General features: G+C 42.3%; 1 long non-coding RNA gene across 1 annotated transcript in view; it reads left to right on the top strand.

Annotated features, from left to right (window-relative positions):
• Positions 1-3387, top strand: part of LOC134757522 (uncharacterized) — a 31649-nt gene extending 28262 nt beyond the window's left edge. The window contains exon 2 of the long non-coding RNA XR_010131601.1: positions 3188-3387. This is a non-coding gene — a long non-coding RNA (uncharacterized lncRNA). The remainder of the gene's footprint in view (positions 1-3187) is intronic.
• Positions 3388-17955: the final 14568 nt, after the last annotated feature.

The raw sequence follows: 17955 nt of genomic DNA, 5'->3' as shown, positions 1-17955 counted from the left end.
CTGTTTTTAAGTGTTGGATCAATTCCAACTTATCAATCAAGGTCAGAGTTGTCATTACAGCATCTGCTTTGCTAACATGAGTGTGTTTATATTTTATTGAGCTTTCTATTTTTACAAGCCTGACATACTAGTACATGCCAGGCCATGTCCAGATCAAGAAACTATAAATGCAACAGCAGCATCTTATGAGCTATTAATACAGTGTCAATGAGGAAAGAGGAGAGGTTTTGAAGATACATAGATTTGGCAAATTTTACATTAAACAAAGAATTATTCAGTGCAGGATTGCTCAGAGCCTTTGTTGTATTAATGTGAAATTATGATTCCACAAAGAGAGGGTGTCAGAAGATGTAGTTCTCCAAGTTGTTTATTGGCGGAACCCTATGTTAGGTGTTTTTCATGGGACACCATTTAGCAATTCTGAGGTTATTGTTCCCAGAGCATGGCTTAGAAAATGCTGTTTTCCCAAATACCAAACCATGAAGCTTTTTGCATTTTCCAAACCACTTACTTTGCTTAAATAACTGTTCTACCATAATTAAGAGAGGTGTGCAGTTATTCACTCTTCACACCCACTCCTCTTAAGAACAGAAGCACAAGAATCCAGAGAGATTGGGCTTTGATATGAGCTTGACTTAGTACAAATTACAGCTTTGCCACTTAACAAATTGTATAATATCCTACAAATTAATTACTTCTTAGCTTTAGTTTTCTCATCCATAAAAATAAGAACAATGACAGCACAGTAGACAGACGCCATAGTCATCATGGTCAGTGATATCTTTGACAGGGTATGGCAAGGCCTGGCACAGAGGAGGTAATAATTCATTCATGGAGTATCAGGCACAGTGGAGACTCTGGATGCAGCTATAAACAAAACAGACCGAAGTCCCCTGCCCTTGGGAGATACTTGCCCAGCAGTGATAGATAGAAAGGTAGACAGAGGTGGACAGGACTCCCCAGATAGTCCCCAAAGTGCAGCCAGGGTGGACACCAGAACTCTAGGGCAACATGGGAAGTCTCTGGCCAAGTTCCTGCTGAAAGGAAAGCTATGAATTGTCCTATTGCCAAGACCCGCCTGAATGCTGCCTGTGCACTGTCGCTATAGCCTAATTAGTGGCAGAGGATGCCTTGATCCCTCCCGCTCCCCAGTATGATGGGGGCTCAGAACAGCAGAACACCTGTGCAGCCTCACACTACAGTGTCTTTGGACACACACGCCAGCCAGCCCCATAGTGAGGACCAAAGACACAAGGAGATCATTTCTGGTCAAATTCATCAATTGTAATGAAATCTCCACGTTTGCTGCTAGAGACTGATCCCACAGATACTTGCAGATGATAAAGCCAGACCAGAAGGCTAGAGTCCCGTTTATTATGAAGAGGCTCCTGCAACTTTTTGAAACGGCAACCCACACCTCGATGAGCAGATGTTGTATGCTGTTTTGTACTTGTCTCCCAATGATGGAGCCAAATGATCCACCGAGCTGCCTGTATCTTCTCCATTACCTGCCTGCCTGGAAGATGGAGAAGTTACTCTCTAACTGCACTTGATTTTTCTCCTTCTGCTTGCCTCCCTCCCATGGCAGCTTTCTTACAGGCACTGGGCATTTAATTGTACATGCCACTATTTGTCATGCCCAGAGCTCAAGCAGGGGCTGCTGGCCCTAGCTTCTTCACGCTGCAGGCTGAGCGTGCTCTCATTCCTGTCCCATCGGCTTCATGAATCATAGTTCATGTTCTCATAATTATCTCATGTTTTGGGCTCAAGAGGGAGATCCTAGCAAGCTCAAGAAGAAGGTGAAGTTTTTAGTCTGCACCAAATGAGGAACACAACTGTGCATACTTCCTTTGTATGTCAATTAGCAGCATATGGTGAGAGCCAAACACACTAATAAAGTTATAAAGAAATATAGGGGTTAGGGAGACAGATGCTTCCTCATAGGTGCCGGCAAGAGCACATGCTGTTAACGTTGCAATTTCCCAAACAGATTGTCTGAACACCTGCGGATGTTCAAGGGCCCTCCTACTCTCAAGTACTCTCCTTGGTGTCTCTTTCAACAAGATCATCATAATGCAGGGAGGGGTATGGTGTTTAGGGTGGAGAGGCTATGTGACAAGTTTCATCTCACACCTGGGGTTGGCTGGAGTGCTGTGTTGAGAAGGATTCTGAGGCTGCACTTGGGCTCAGCGGGAACAAAGACAGTGTTCAGTTATTATGTTTGTCACAACGGGGCACGGAGCAGGAAAACACATGTGCACGCATTGGACCTGTCTGCGAATGGAAAGAGCCCTCACTGAGAAACCAAACATCTTGCGGTCCTGAGGAAGTCATTCCCTTTCCTCAGCCTTGGTTTCCTGATCTGTAAAATCAAGATGGTGATAATATTTCCATTATGGTGTCATGGTAAAGATCAAACCGATGAAGTGTGTAAAAAGGCTTTGAGAACTAGAAGGCATTATGCAAATAGGAGGTAATATACTTGTAAAAATATCTATGTATGCACCTGAGTGTATGTGTGTGCTTGCTTTTCTAATGCTCTAGAGAGAGGTTCTGAACCTTGGCACTTTGACATTTTGTACTGGATCATTCTTTGTTAGGAGGGGCTGGCTTCTGCCTTGGCCTCCACCCACTCAATGCTGGTAGCACCACACCCCTCAACAGTTATGACCATCAAACATGTCTCCCAGACATTGATTACCAAATGCCTGCTCAGGGAAAAATTGCCCCCAGTTGAGAGCCACTGGCCTAGCACAGTAGTTTCTCCTCTGGCTGCACAGTAGACTGACCTGGGGGGCTTTTATAACTACGTCAATGGCAGGCTTCAAGCTCCAACCAGGAAGCTGGTATTTAATTGGCCAGGGATGGGTGGGGCATCAACAGTTATCCCAAGGTGATTTCAATACACATTGCAGAATGGACAGCCTTTCACAAAAGAAGGAAGGAATCCTTTCGGAGAGAACACAGGTTCTCCTCTCTGGAAAGCTACAATCCCATGGGTTCCCCAGCTGTGTCTAAGACTTGAAGCCACATGCTCTTCTAGGGAAAGGCCAGGGGTCCTTCCTGTGGGGAGAAATCAAGGAGAAGGTTCCCCACGCCCCAAACCTAATATGCAATGTCCTTCCTCCATTTAACCACAAGAATTTTATTTTTTTAATGAGTCTATGAACAATGTATTCTTTCACAGATGACTGAGAGAATGTGACGAAGAAGATAATGAAACAGGATGGATATCCATGCACATCCATCTTGAAGCAACTTTTCAAAGACAATGGAAGCCCTAACATCCCTTTGATGAAACGAAGCTACACAGAAACATAGCAAGTAACATATGACTGGGTACAAATGGTAAAATTAAAGGCAAACATTGTTGATGAGCTCACTAGAGCTTGAAGTATGGAAGCACAATATTAGCCTTGGTGGAAAATAACTTCATTGAAATATGTCCTTCCTGCCACACAGCTTTGCTAAGATTCTGAAAGCATTCTGTCTCTTTCAGCCTCTGGCTGTCTGTCACTAAGCATTTTCAACAGAACGAACAGAGAAGAGAGTTTGGGAATGAAAGTAAAGGATAATTGAAGTCTTGCCTTGATCTATTTTTACAACCGAATAAGCAGAGACAAATACAAGGTCCCTGCTTACACCCTCATGGAAGCCCTTTAGCCCCTGGGGCCAGTGAAACAGTCAGTCCGTTAGCATATACATACAGGACACCCACCATAAATAAGTCACCGCGCTACGCTCTCCAGGGGATACAAAGATGGATAAGATGTAGATCCTGACTTCTAGCTGTTTGTAGTCCAGTTAGGGACCTATAAAGACATAATCAATAATCCTGCATGGCCTGAGCTTAAGTCCAAATGAATGACATCAAAGAGACACCAAGCTGGGGGGTTTCACAGGAAACCAAGTAAACATTGGACATAGAGACCCAGCAATGCAATCAGTCCCCCGGCATTGTTTCTTATGAATTAATGTGCACGGGGCTGTTAGTCTCCTGAATGAAGGAGGAAAGCACCCAGCCGAGAGTCATGTGACAGAAAAAGCTGGAATGATGCCTGTCGCCTCCTTGGACAGAGCAATCAGCTGTGTCCCTGTGTAAGAGATGGGGGGGTGGAGGAGGCACAGGCAGAAGCAAAGGGGGTGAGACAGAGGGTAAGAGGAAAGGGTCACCTCCTCTCTCTGAGTGGTGAACAATGGCGAGACCAGCAGGGACTTGTGGAGGGTGCAGAGAAGGTGAAGCTCTTGTCCTTTGCCATGGAGCAGAAGCAGCCTTCGAGGCAGACCTTGATTTTTCAGCAGAGAAAAACAGGATCTCAGTATGTGACAAGGATATGACCAGGGTGCTTTCAGGAAAGCAGCATGAGACTGTACATGTGTGGCCCCTGTGTGTCACCCTTTGGGGATTGCTGGACATATTTGGCTTGTCTTTTAGGGATCTGTCAGCAGATACCTTCATTCTGAGCTTGGGAGCTGGGGGAATGCTCTATGATACTAGTGGATGGGCAAAAGGAAGGTAACTAAGCAGAAAACACATAGGAGGAAAGGCTGCTTTGAATATGTGTGCCCGTAAAACTATGTGTGAGGCAAGCAGTACTGTAAATAATCAGCACTACACAGGCTGAGACCAACATGTCACTAGGACCAAGCCCCTGAAATCTCTCTTGGCCAAGGAGGTTGTGCTTGAATCATGACCCCTAGCCCTGGGGGTGTCAAGGAGCCTGATCTGGTGCCTCCTGTCACCAGTGAGGCTTCGCTTGGGCCACTTGAGACTCCAGGGGGAACTTTTGGATTGTTGCTATGGGGTTACCGCCTAGTCTAAGCCCCTTTGTCCACTTGGGGCTGCCACTTAGTCCAGGCCCCTTTCTCCACTACCTCTTAACTGGTCTTCTTGCCCCAAGAGCATATGCTTCACACAGCAGCAGAGTAAGCCTTTTGAAACTCCAATTAGACCACAGCACTGCCCTGCTCAACAAACTTCCAGTGGCTTTCCTTCTTACTTATGTTGAAATTCACATTTCTTTCCACACCCATTTGCTCCACAGTGTCTATCCTGCTTCCTTCCCAAACTTTTCCGAACTCTGTCTTGCTCATTTCACTCCAGTGCCAATGGCTCTGGACCTCTAACCCATTTTCTACCCAAGAGTCTTTGCACTTGCTGCCAACATATTATTCCCCATATATCTCATAATTTTTCCATCTCCTCATTCAGGTCTCTACTCAAATATTATGTCTCCAGAGAGCCCCTCCCTGACCAAGTTCCCTAAAGAAGCCCCATTGCTTTCTAGCTCTTTATCCTAATTAATATTTCTTCATAGCACTTACCTCCCAAAATCACATTATAAATTTACTTAAGTGTTTATTGTTTCTCTCTCATATTAGAATATAAACTCCAAGAGGACAATCTATGCCCGGAACCTAGAATAATGCCTGCCACATACTAAGTGCACAATAAATACATATTCAATGAAAGGTTGAACAACAACCTCTTCCAAAACTATCAGACAAATTGCTGAGAGCTCTCATCCCTCTTTTGAAGGAAGCCACTAACATGCATTGAGCTTCGTGGCTACAGAAGCTCCCCAGGACTTTTGGCCCTAACTGAACAGTCCTGTTTGTTCCCCAACCATCCCAGCATGCATCAGCTCTGGTGGTTTATTAGCTATTTTTATTTATTTGCTTTTGCTTCTCTCTGGCCAGGTGAGTATCATCCCCACAAAACAAGAATCCTGCCTGGTTTGTTAACTACTACAACCTCAATGCCTGGCAAAGAACAGATGCTCAGTAAATATTTGCTGGATATAAATCCAGCTAAGCCAAGATTCCATTGGTTGGTTAATATTTTGCACCCAAGGGCCAGATCTTACATTTACTATTATTAAATATTATTGTGTTAGGTTCAACTCATCATTCCTGTCCACTCAAATCTTTGAGATCCTGCTTCTGTCATTCAGCATATCACCATCCCTGGCTGTCTATGGAAACTTCATAAAGCTGCCGCCACATCATTTCCAAGCCAGTGACAACAGTAGCAGACAAGTGCTGTCTGTTCCTGCAGACAACCCTCTTCCTGCTTCCTTTGTCTCATTGCTGATCAAGTTGTAAAACTCAGGGTTTAGCCCTGGCCCCCTCCTCTACAAACCGCCCTTTTGCTACCCCACTCTCCAAAAGGAGGAGGCACAAAATACACTATGGGCTTGGGAACAGGCTAGACCAAGGTTTGAATCCCCCATTCTTCACTTATTCGCTTTGTAAATGCTGTTAATTCCCTTTGCTTCTTGCATTTCAGTTTCCTTCATCTGATACATAGAGATAAACTTAGTACCTCTAGAAGTATTGTGTGGACTCAACGCAGTGACAAAAAGTACCCAGTCCCATGGCAGGCACTTGAGAACTGTGTGATCTATACGCATTCAAAACAAAACAAACAACCCTGGCAGAGGCCAAATTTGGAAACAAGAGAGGAGAGTGAAACCCACATATTTCACTAAGACGTTTCTAAGACAAAGCGGAAAAAAAAAAAAAAAAAAAAAAGCCCAGTACCTCTACAAAATAGTCTCCAATCAAAGGTCATGTAGACAGTTGTGGCCACTGGTTTAATGTTCCCATTAAACCAGTACCTGAAGAAGGGTTGTGGGGCTTGCACATGGAGGACAAAAAAAAGCGGTGAAGTGCATGGGAACACAGGGATACTGGTGGACAGGGCCAACTGGCAGGCCCGTGACTCCTCACTCCGCCCCGCCGTCCTTATAGCACCTATTCAGCACGCTCACCCACCTGGCATTTCTGCATGTACCTAAGACTCATTTAAATAATGGGGCAAACGGTTAAGATGGGGAAATAATCATAAAAAGCTCAGGGAAAGGTATGCAAATAGAAAACTCCACAAACGTGGAGGAGGCTGGGAGAACAAAGATAATCAAAAGCATTATCAACACACCCCAGGTGTGCGCTCACTGGGAGCCTGAGTGGGTGCCAGGAGGGAAGGAGGGGCAGCCCCTGCCTGCTCAGGGTCTTATATCTGATTTTATTTATAAGCTTGCTGTCTCTCTTGAGCTCCAGAGAAGCCTGGCAGATGGAGCTCAGCCATCTTTCGGAGTGGACGAAAGTGTAAATTAGGTGTTTCCCATAATGTCTCTTCTCAATACCTTTCTGATACCACGTTCACCCTGATAAGGCAGCCCCAGAAATGTGTTAAAAATGACGTCAAATGTCACTGCGCCTCGGCTCAAAGCTCTCAGTGGCTTTTACCTTCCTCAGAATAAAGGCTACCCTCCTTTCCCTCCAGCTAAGACTGGCCCTCTGACTTCAGCCCCACCCTCCTTCCTGGCTCTGTCTAGCCTATTCTGCTCTTTGCAGATCCATAAACCCACCCCCAGGGCTCTCATCTCAGCTCTTTGCTCATTTCTCTCTCTCCTCTTTCAGTCTCAGCTCAAATGTCTTGGTCTTTTAGAGCCTTTCTCTGTTCATGCAGACTAACTGCAAACCCTCCCTCCTCCTGACTCTCCCTTTCCTGGGTTTGTCTTTCTTGGCACTGACCACCATCTAATATAACTCATATTCTGCTTCTTACTTTCACAATCTCTCTCTCCTAACTAGAACGTAAGTGCAATGAGGACAGGGCATTTGGTCTGTATCTCCACTGGTATCTCCCTAGCATTGCCAACTTTACCTGGCACGTGGTGGGGACTTAATAAACAAAGATTTGTTGAATGAATGTCTTTTTGTGGAGTAAAGCTATACACGTTTCTCCCTCTTTTTCTTTTTTTCTATCTCATCACCTGCTGAGCTAAAGGAGCTAATTCCTGATGAAAAGCGTATGTGCTGCACCTGGCACAGGATACATACTTAACAATTATTGGCTGACATTATGACTGGACAAGTTTAACCTCTGTAAAGTGAGCATTGGTAGCAATGCTATCCTCATTGTGGTGCTCAAGGAGAAACTGAATGAAGATAGTGGCAGAGAGCAAGGCCCGGTTTGGTGCTACTGGCACAAGAAGGAACTGGGAGCAGGGCTGAACCAGTGGGTGGGACCCTCAGACGTCAGGTAGAAAAAGCTGAGAAGACAGAGGGTACAAATTATAACAAAGGTGACTTACTCTAGCCTGTGGTCCTTCAAACTACACGAATAGCCATGCCAGCAGTTGCGTGCATCTTGGTTACAGCTAACTATAGATGGCGATCCCTTCCCACCTCCATCCCTGTTCCCCAAGGAAAACCGTTTTCTCATCACCCAAGTAAGTAAGGCCCAGTGCTGAGTCTGATTCCTACAGGGGCTCCCACTCTAGCCAGGCTACATGGATTGGCACATCCAATATGTTGAGCCACATTTCCCAAAGGGCAGCCAGTTGCATGCTATAGAGCTGACGGCAATAAAGGTAGGTGCATAAGTGGACACCAGCCCCTTACCAACACCGTCGTTATACACAGAACCTCAGACGGGCCTCACGGGCTCTGCATGGACTGCTCCCTGGCCCTATTGCTCCCCTCCCTTCTCATGGCTACAGTCACACTAGCACCTCCAGTTCTTTGAGGGCCTTTTGTCTGGACACTCTTTCCCCTCTCCGGCATCTGTTCACCTCCCTTTCCTCTTTTAGGTCACATGTCTAATGCCCTCTCCTGACAGAGGCTGTTTCTCCCTTTCCAGGGCTAAGTCTCCCACTTGTATAACCTTCCCTTTGTTGCATCATATAGGCATATTGTAGGCAGTATGTGTGTGTGTGTGTGTGTGTGTGTGTTTGTGTCATTATAAATTAGTTAATGAGAATCTCACTCATTGGAACCCACCTTCCCAGAAACAAGCCTAAATCCTCTCAGTATCATTATCCTCAATTTATCATCTCTTCTCACTCTGTTTACAGGCTCTCCATCAAGACAACAGTGGGTTACACCCACAACCCACAACATGCTCTCCAGACATTTGCAGTCCTGATTTTTAGCCTGGCTCGAGTACCCAATATCTCTTTCAGAACTTACCTCAAAAGCATCTCTTTAGCAGTATCTGCTGACTACCCCATCTGCAAAGCAGTCCCCTTCCCATCATTAGCTGTAGCCTTCATAATCCTGCTAATCCTCAAAAGCTGGTCCTTAGACTAGCAGCAGTAGTATCACCTGAGAACTTGTTAGAACTGCAAAACCTCAGCTTAACCCCAAACTGAGTAAGCCAGAATTTGCATTTTAACAGGGTTCCCCAGACCACCAGTATGCATATGAAAGCTTAGAAACAATTAGAGCACTTCTCACAGTCTATCGTTATCTAATTTATTTAATAGTCACCTATCTCACTTTCCACCAAAAGGAAAGTTCTATGAAGGCAGGGAATTTGTCCTGTTTATCATTGTATTTCCACTGCATAGCACAGTAACTGACACATGGTAGGTGCCAAATAAATATGAATGATTTAATAAATAAGTAAAAGAAAGAATGACTGAATACATTTCCAGTTTCTTCAAACTCTAAAGATTTATGATCAGTGGCCATCTCTTTCCAGTTCATCTTCCTTCTCCCTGTAGGCTAAGTTGAGCCCACCTGCCTTCATCAGGCATTTATATAACATCTCCTATGCAGGATGTCCTGTGTGTTGTTACTGGGTACAGCGAAAAGCAGTGCCCGCTCCACAAAGATCTCACAGTTTAAAAGCTTCACTCAAAAGAAACAACCCCTTTCTTTTTTCTGACTACATCTTTGGTTTCTAACCTCCCATCTCCTGAAGTCTAAACAGTAAGTATATTTTTCAGTCCTCACTTGCCAAAGAATGGTCCACACTGTTTCTCCCCATAAAGCCTTTTTCCAACTAGATAAGTGGGTTTTTTTTTTCAAACCTGTCACTCTTCGTGCTTTTTCATCGCTAATGAGCTCTTAACCAGCTCCTGAAAATGCCGCAAGCTGTCCTGCCTCCATCAGAAAACATCAGAACCACTGATGCTTTCAGAACCACAACCTCACATATTCAATGAGCCACCTTGAGTCCCACGAACTTCCAGCCATCAGAGCCCAAGCGTCCTCATTTGCTCATTTTGCGCGGCAGATTCCCTACCCTTCAGACCCTAGAGAGCTGTTTTTATGTCTAGCTTTAACCCTAGCTTCCTTGCTTTTTCTTAATTAATAGTTCCCCTAGCCCCTTTTTGCCTGATATACTCCTCTCCTTCCCTCTAAGGGGACTCCTCTTTATCCTTGGAGATACAATTTATAGTGTAAGAAACTTTATTCCCACAATTTTTTACATCAACAATAAATGAGAAAAACTATGATCACATTAGCACAGGCTAAAAGGGCATTTGATAAACTTTTACGGCCATATGTACTTTAAGTAAAAAACACAAAAAAAGTAGGAATCAAAAGGAAATGTTTAAATATGATAAATACTTTTTAACAAAAAGTAACAACAAATATTAAAATAAGAATAACTTTTCACTAAAATCAGAAACTAGACAGCAATGCCCACTATCACTAACATATTAGCATGGTCTAAATGGTTCCAGGCAAGGTAATAAGATAAGAAAAATTAAATAAGGAGCCCAAAACTGGAAAAGAGGAGAAAAAATTCTACTTTTTTGGCTGATGATTTGATTGCATATGTAGAATGCCCATACAAGCTAACTTTTAAAATCCTATAATTAGTGAGAGTGTTTGATAAGGCTCAATGATATAAGAAGAATCTAAGAGGAAAATAGATTCTCTAACTAGCAATGAGTACCTAAAAATGGAAATAATTTTAAAATTTACAACAGTGAAAAAATGATACAAAGGTAAATTTATGTATTTATTTATTATTGAGATGGAGTCTCCCTCTGTCACCCAGGCTGGAGTGCAGTGGCCTGATCTCAGCTCACTGCAACCTCTGCCACCTTGGTTCAAGTGATTCTCTTGCCTCAGCCTCCCAAGTAGCTGGGATTACAGGCACCTGCCACCACACCTGGCTAATTTTTGTAGTTTCAGTATAGACGGGGTTTCACCATCTTGGCCAGGCTGGTTTTGAACTCCTGACCTCGTGATCCACCCGCCTCAGCCTCCCAAAGTGCTGGGATTACAGGCGTAAGCCACCGCACCTGGCCAAAAAGGTAAAATTTAACAAGAAAGCCATAGAACCTATATGAATAAAACTATAAAAGCTTATTGGAGGACATAAAACAGATTTTGAACAAATGGAAAGAAAAATTAGGTTCTTCATTAGGGAAATGCAGTATCATAAAAGTGTCAAAATTATACATATAAATATATAAAATTTAATGATACTCCTATTAAAACATGAATAGCATTTTTCTTTGCTTTGAAGGTAAAATTAACTTCAGTTCACATAGATTTAAAAATTGCTCAAGAATACTAAAATTTGAGTACACATATATAAAAGTTAAGATGAAGGATTTGCCTTACCAGACACTAAAACTCACTATGAAACCTCTCTAAACAAATCAATATAATAATAGCATAAGAATCGAAAAATTAATCAGTGGAAAAGAAGATCCAGAAATAGATCCTAATGAATATAAGATTTCTAAATGTGGCAACAGAGATATCTTCATCCAATGAGGAAAATGTAGTTTATTTAGTAAATAACCATGCCCAGATGGCTATTGGATTAAAAGAATAAAGAGGTGGACTCTCTCATACCACATAAAAAATAAATTCACATGGATTAAACAAAGCTCTCTCTATAAAAAGTTATACAAAAAATTGCAAAAAAAAATTATATTTACTTACACTCTAGGGGTGAAAGGCCTTCATAACCAAGAGGGGATCACTAAATTTTAAAGGGGAAACACAATGCACATGTCTATGTAAACATCAACCGCAAACTATATATTATGTAACTATCAACCATAACTATATAAACATAGCTAAAGGTAACACTTTCCAAGTTAACAGAGAAATCAAAGACTTGGGAAACATTTACAATGCAGGTGGCAGATCACAGGTTACTATCTATGCTGTACAAAGAGCTCTTACAAATTGACAGAGAAACAATCCCACAGAAACAAAAACAAAGAATATGAATATGCAATTCACAGAATAGCAAACCCAACTCCCAATAAATATATGAAAATATATTCAGACTTGTTGGTAGTCAAGAAATGCAAATTAAAGTAACGAGTTATTATTTTACACTCATGTCCCAGGCAAAAATTAAAAAGAGAGTTAAGACCTATTGCTGGTGGGGATGATGGGAAAGTTCTTTTATCACTGGCAGAAATATGAAGCATTTCTGGAAACCATATGGATAAATGTATTAAAGCCAAAAATACATGCCCTTCAACCCAGAAACAGCATCCTTGCAGTTTTGCTCTATAGAAATATTCAGAGATGTTTATTATTAGCATTTTTCAACAAGGAAAAAATATGGAAAATAGTAAACGTCCATTAGTAGTGGCATATTCATTAAGTTATAGTACATTCACACTAAGAAATATTATATTATATGATGCAGCCAAATAAATAAATAAGAATTAGAACAATTGTTGAGATTAGAACTATTGTAAAGCTCCAGATGCAAAGATGTATGCACATTATAATACCATGTTTTAACAAAACATTTTTTAAAAATCCTATGTGTGTTTGTATGTATGTGTGTGTGTGTGTGTGTGTATGTGGGGGTGTGCATAGATAAAAAATAATTATGTAAGAATGGAAAAAGAACAGAAAATATGCAACCGATTATAGCATGGATTTATGGTGTGGTTGAGAGGGTCAGTTCATATGGAGTTGCAGCACTGATTAAGGTGGAGCTGAGCAGAGAGATGGCAGAGCAAAGCAAGCCCCAAAGAAAAAAAGACTGTGCTAACAAAAACATCAACAAACCAATGGGTATGATATGACTCCGTTTTTGTAAAAGTGTTTGTGTATGTGTGTTGGAAAACAGACAACACTTGATCTAATTTACTTCTTACAGCTTCATCCCTGCCTCGCAGGGTAACACGTATGTTATGATATTATTCAGCCAACCTAGAAACCAACAGACCCCTCTGTACTCTTGTGTATGGTGTGCAAGTGCCTGCATTCACTTGTTGGTATAAAGAAAAGGGTGCGGAAATCTGTATAAACCTCAAGTGGGATGAGACAGAAGGATATAGGAAAGGGGGTATTGGTTGGGGGAGATGATTACCCTTTATGAATATATCTAGTGGTGAGCCCCTACTGACTCATAAGAGTCCATTGTTAAACACTCAGGAATTTTGCCAGACAGCTGTTAAACCTAGCTAGCCATTATAGGCTGCGCTCGATGGCTCACACCTGTAATCCCAGCACTTCGGGAGGCTGAGGCAGCTGGATCGCCTGAGGTCAGGAGCTCAAGACTAACCTGACCAGTGTGGTGAAACTCCATCTCTACTAAAAATACAAAAGAATAGCCAGGTGTGGTGGTGTGCACCTGTAATCCCAGCTACTTGTGAGGCTGAGGCAAGAGAATCACTTGAACCTGAGAGGCAGAGGTTGTGGTGAGCTGAGATCATGCCACTGCACTCCAACCTGGGCAAGAACAACCAAATTCCATCTCAGAAAACAAAACAAAAACCTAGCCATTATTAAAAATTAAATTATATAAACTTATAATAAATTATATTAAAACATGAGTAATAAATAGGTAATACTTATGATTTCTTCATTATTTTACTATTTTTACTATTATGTGTGCTCTTGAGAATACTAAACAATGGGGTGGGACAGCACATCTTTTTCCAGCTCCATGTCCCATAATGTCACACTGCTAGTTTGAAACCAGCCATGGTGGGAGTATTTACACCACAGAAATTGGCAAGGACTACAAGCCAGGGCTCAGCTTATTGTTTGGATCACTGCCTAGAGTTAAGAAGGTGATAGAGAAGATGTTCATAATGCAGATTAAACTTAAAAATGGGTGTGTCTGTAGCCGTTATATTGTGAATAGCCTAAAATGTTGAGAAAGTATTTTTCAGGTTATTAAAATTTATTACCCAATTCAGCAAAGCTGTGCCTAATGTCACTGATGAATAAGTAATGTTCTGACATGTTTCCATTGTTTCACTTTTGTCTTACATAATATTATAGCGTTATCTCATACCTTTGTTAACCTAAATGAAAATTTAGGACCAACATTCATGTCCAACATATACTTGCTTGTTAATTGCAACTATCATTTGGCTATGGATGCAAGAGTTTGGTAAAAGTCAGCAAAAGCATTCTGTGAGAATTCAACTGTCTATATACATGGGATTTATAGTAAAGAATATTCATATTTTATTTTTATTTATAAAGCACATGCTATATACATCCCCACTTATAATAAGCAATGTCTGTAAATACCTATTTTTCCCAGAGAACTGGTTGTCAAAAATTTACCAGCTCACCACTGCTTGTGTCACTTATCATTATAAGCATACGCATTTAAAAAATATATAAATAAAAGGAAAATCTTAAATAATTAAATGGCATCTCCTCTGAGAAGCTTTTCCTGGTTCCTTCAGTTCTCTGTGCTCGGTACTCCTGCAGCATCGTTATGTAGCTCTTTGTCTGTTGCATTTGCCCTCGGAGTAGAGACTGTGTCCAGTCTTTTCTCTCACAGGGCCACCTCACGCAGAGTAGCTGCCCGGCACATGAATCCATCAATCAACTGGGTAATCAGAATGAGGAAGGTGCATATGACAGAGGTCCAGAGACCAGATTTGAACAGGGAAATGTGGGCCAGCTTCCCTCAAAATGCTTGCTTGGGACCCAAGGGGATCGGCAGCAATTGAACTTTCAACCAGAATTCTGTAGCTGAGCTTGAATTCTTTATACATTCATTTCATCAACAGAATTTTCAGCTCCTGCATTGTGAATATGCACAAGGATGTGTACACTGTCTTTGTTTCTTTACCTGCCTTGTTTTTATCATCCTCATTTTCAGGGTGTAAAAGTTACTCCATAAATGAAGATACAATCTCATATTCTTGACAGCAAAAGGTCCTGGCCCCTAGTAGGATTTATCTTATCTCTAGTTGATGGGTAAACTGAAAAAAACTCAGTGGGAAGGTACGTCTTGACCTCTGAGGGTCTGTGTGCTGCAGCCGATATAGGTAACCATGACAGGGAGCAGAGGTAGGCTGAGAATTACATTCCTACAGAGAAAAAATAAACATCTTTATTTTTTCAAATGAAAGCATTCCTCTCAATGCGGGGTGTAGTATTGTGCAGGGGCTTTGAGCCTGGAGTTGTCAGAAGGCTCTGCCCTCAAACACCAGCCCTGCTGTCGATTAGCTGGTGGCCTTGGGCAGCGTAGTTGACCTTGGTGGACCTCAGCTTCTTCATCTATGTAACTGGGATTGTAATTGCACTGTGCCTTTCACTTGTTGTGAAGACTAAACACAGGGTGTGAAATGAAAGCATATGTACACACAAAGATGTGTGCATGGGTCTTTGCAATAGCTTTATGTGTAACTAGTCAAATGGTGAAAACAATCCAGCTGTCCACCAACGTGTGAATGGATAGACAAATTGTGGTACATTCATATAATGGAATACTACTCAGCAACAAAGAGGAATAAACTGTTGATATGCACCATCACACGACAAATTTCAACATAATTAGGTTGGGTAAAAGCAGCCAAACCAAAATTTTATCTGTATAATGTTCCAGAAAATGTAACTATAGTGACAGAAAGCAGATTAGTGGTTACCTGGGGACAGAACTGGGGAGTAGGGGAGACCGGAAAAAAGAAGGGAGTAGAAAGAGGTATAAAGAAACTTTTCAGGGTGATACATGTGTTCATTATCTTGATTGTGATCATGGTTTCATGGGTGATTTGTATGTCAATACATTAAATTGTATACTCTAAATATGTACAGTTTATTAAATAGCAATTATACTACAATAAAGTAGTTAAAAAGTTTACAGAGTTGGCACTACTCTGTAGTGTGGCACTGTGGCTCACGCCTGTAATCCCAGCACTTTGGGAGGCTGAGGCGGGTGGATCATAAGGTCAGGAGATTGAGACCATCCTGGCCAACATGGTGAAACACCGTCTCTACCAAAAATAGAAAAATTAGCTGCGCATGGTGGTGCATGCCTATAATCCCAGCTACTCGGGAGGCTGAGGCAGGAGAATCTCTTGAACCAGGAAGGCGGAGGTTGCAGTGAGTTGAGATCACGCCACTGCACTCCAGCCTGGCAACAGAGCAAGACTCCATCTAAAAAAAAAAAAAAAAAAAAAAAAAAATCAACAAATGGTGGCTGTTAGTGTGCAGATGAGGATGAAAAATCTGACCATGATGACAGTGACGATATTCCTGCTGTTGTCACTCCTGGGAGAGAATACTACTTCTTGACCACACTCTTTTTCTCTTCCTCCAATAATCACTTTGACCAGCTAAGGCCCATTCTTATCTCCTCAGAGCTCTACTAGGCATTCCCTTTTCTGACAGCCAATATCCTCTCTGGCTCAAGACACTTCATTGTACACCATTTGAAAGCCTTGACCAGGGGTTCAGGCAGACATGGGCTGACATTTGCTTTATTACTTGCTAACTTGGACAAACCTCAACATTCTAGTCTGTGAACTGAGGATGGTAAAAGCAGCGATATTGTTGGCACACTTAGAGGAACGAGTGCAGGGAAAGCCCCGAGACTCAGAGTCAGCGTTCAATGTGTAGCACCTCAGTGACTTCTATTCCATCTCCTGTTGATTGTGTTATTCAGGAGCTGCTAAGCAGCATCCTCTTCTCCTCCTGAATTCTGAACAAATTGAGACATAAGATGAGGGAGATGCAGATGGAAGGCAGCACATCACTCTCATTCCCAAATAAGCCTAAACTGGAGGGCATTGCTGAGGTGAAAGCAAAGCTGATTTTTAGTGCAAAACCTCTAAATTTGACAGATTTATCCATGTACTAATGGCAACACTGAACGTGGGCACCCAGCCTCCCAAAGTGAGGGCACAGGATGTTCCAGCCTGGAAAAGAATAGAGGAATTATTCTTTTTGCGGCTCATGCACTCCTGAGAGAACAAAAGGAAGTTTCTGAATGAAGAATGTTACGTTTATGACTCCTAATTTTTTTTTTTTAAGATGGAGTCTTGCTCTGTTGCCCAGTCTGGAGTGCAGTGGCGTGATCTCCACTCACTGCAACCTCCACCTTCCAGGTTCAAGCGATTCTCCTGCCTCAGCCTCCTGAGTAGCTGGGATTACAGGCATGCACCACTATTCCCAACTAATTTTTGTATTTTTAGTAGAGACGGGGTTTCACCATGTTGGTCAGGCTGATCTTAAACTCCTGATTTCGTGATCCGCCCGCCTGGGCCTCCCAAAGTTCTGGGATTACCGGCATGTGTCACTGCACTCTACAGACTCCTAAATTTGTATAGTGCAAAAATCTAGCCTCCCTCTTCCTTCAATGGTAGAGCGTGAGTAGAGGGGCAGAGAGAGCCCAGGGGTGTCAAACTACCACAGGTCCCTCCATGAAGCGAAACATCAAGAGTGAGGAGTCATTTGTCCTCTAAAATGCTATTTTCATTTGTGATTTTGTTGAGCAGAAGTACCACTTTCCTAACTATATCTTAAGTATGATGGCTGAGCACACAGGCAAACTAAATAAAGTGCTGAAATCAGCATTTCAAGAGTCTGCACATAGAGAAGAACCTCCTCAGTGCAGCAGCCCTCTCTAAAACATCCCTGTCTGATGGCTAAAGTCACGGAGCTCACCGCATCTCATACCAATTCACTACCCAGGTTGCAACCACTGTCCCAACAGATCATGTAACTTTTATCTATAATTTCTGAATCTAAGCAAGAGTGTCCCATCTTCCATATGGAATACATTCAGTGGCTGAAGAAAGTTATCCGTATCACCCTGAAGTCTTCTGGGTTGTAGGTTACAAATATTCGATTGTTTAAATTTTTTCTCACATATGATGGTTTCCAAAACCCCTTTTCACCTAATTCCCCTTCAGTGGGAACTCCCCTCCAAACTGTCAATGTCAATTTCCCTCCAAACTCTCAATAACCTTA

The sequence above is a fragment of the Gorilla gorilla genome, chromosome 18 (assembly GCF_029281585.2).
Source record: "Gorilla gorilla gorilla isolate KB3781 chromosome 18, NHGRI_mGorGor1-v2.1_pri, whole genome shotgun sequence".
NCBI lineage: Eukaryota > Metazoa > Chordata > Mammalia > Primates > Hominidae > Gorilla > Gorilla gorilla.
This window is presented reverse-complemented; position numbering and strand designations above follow the sequence as displayed.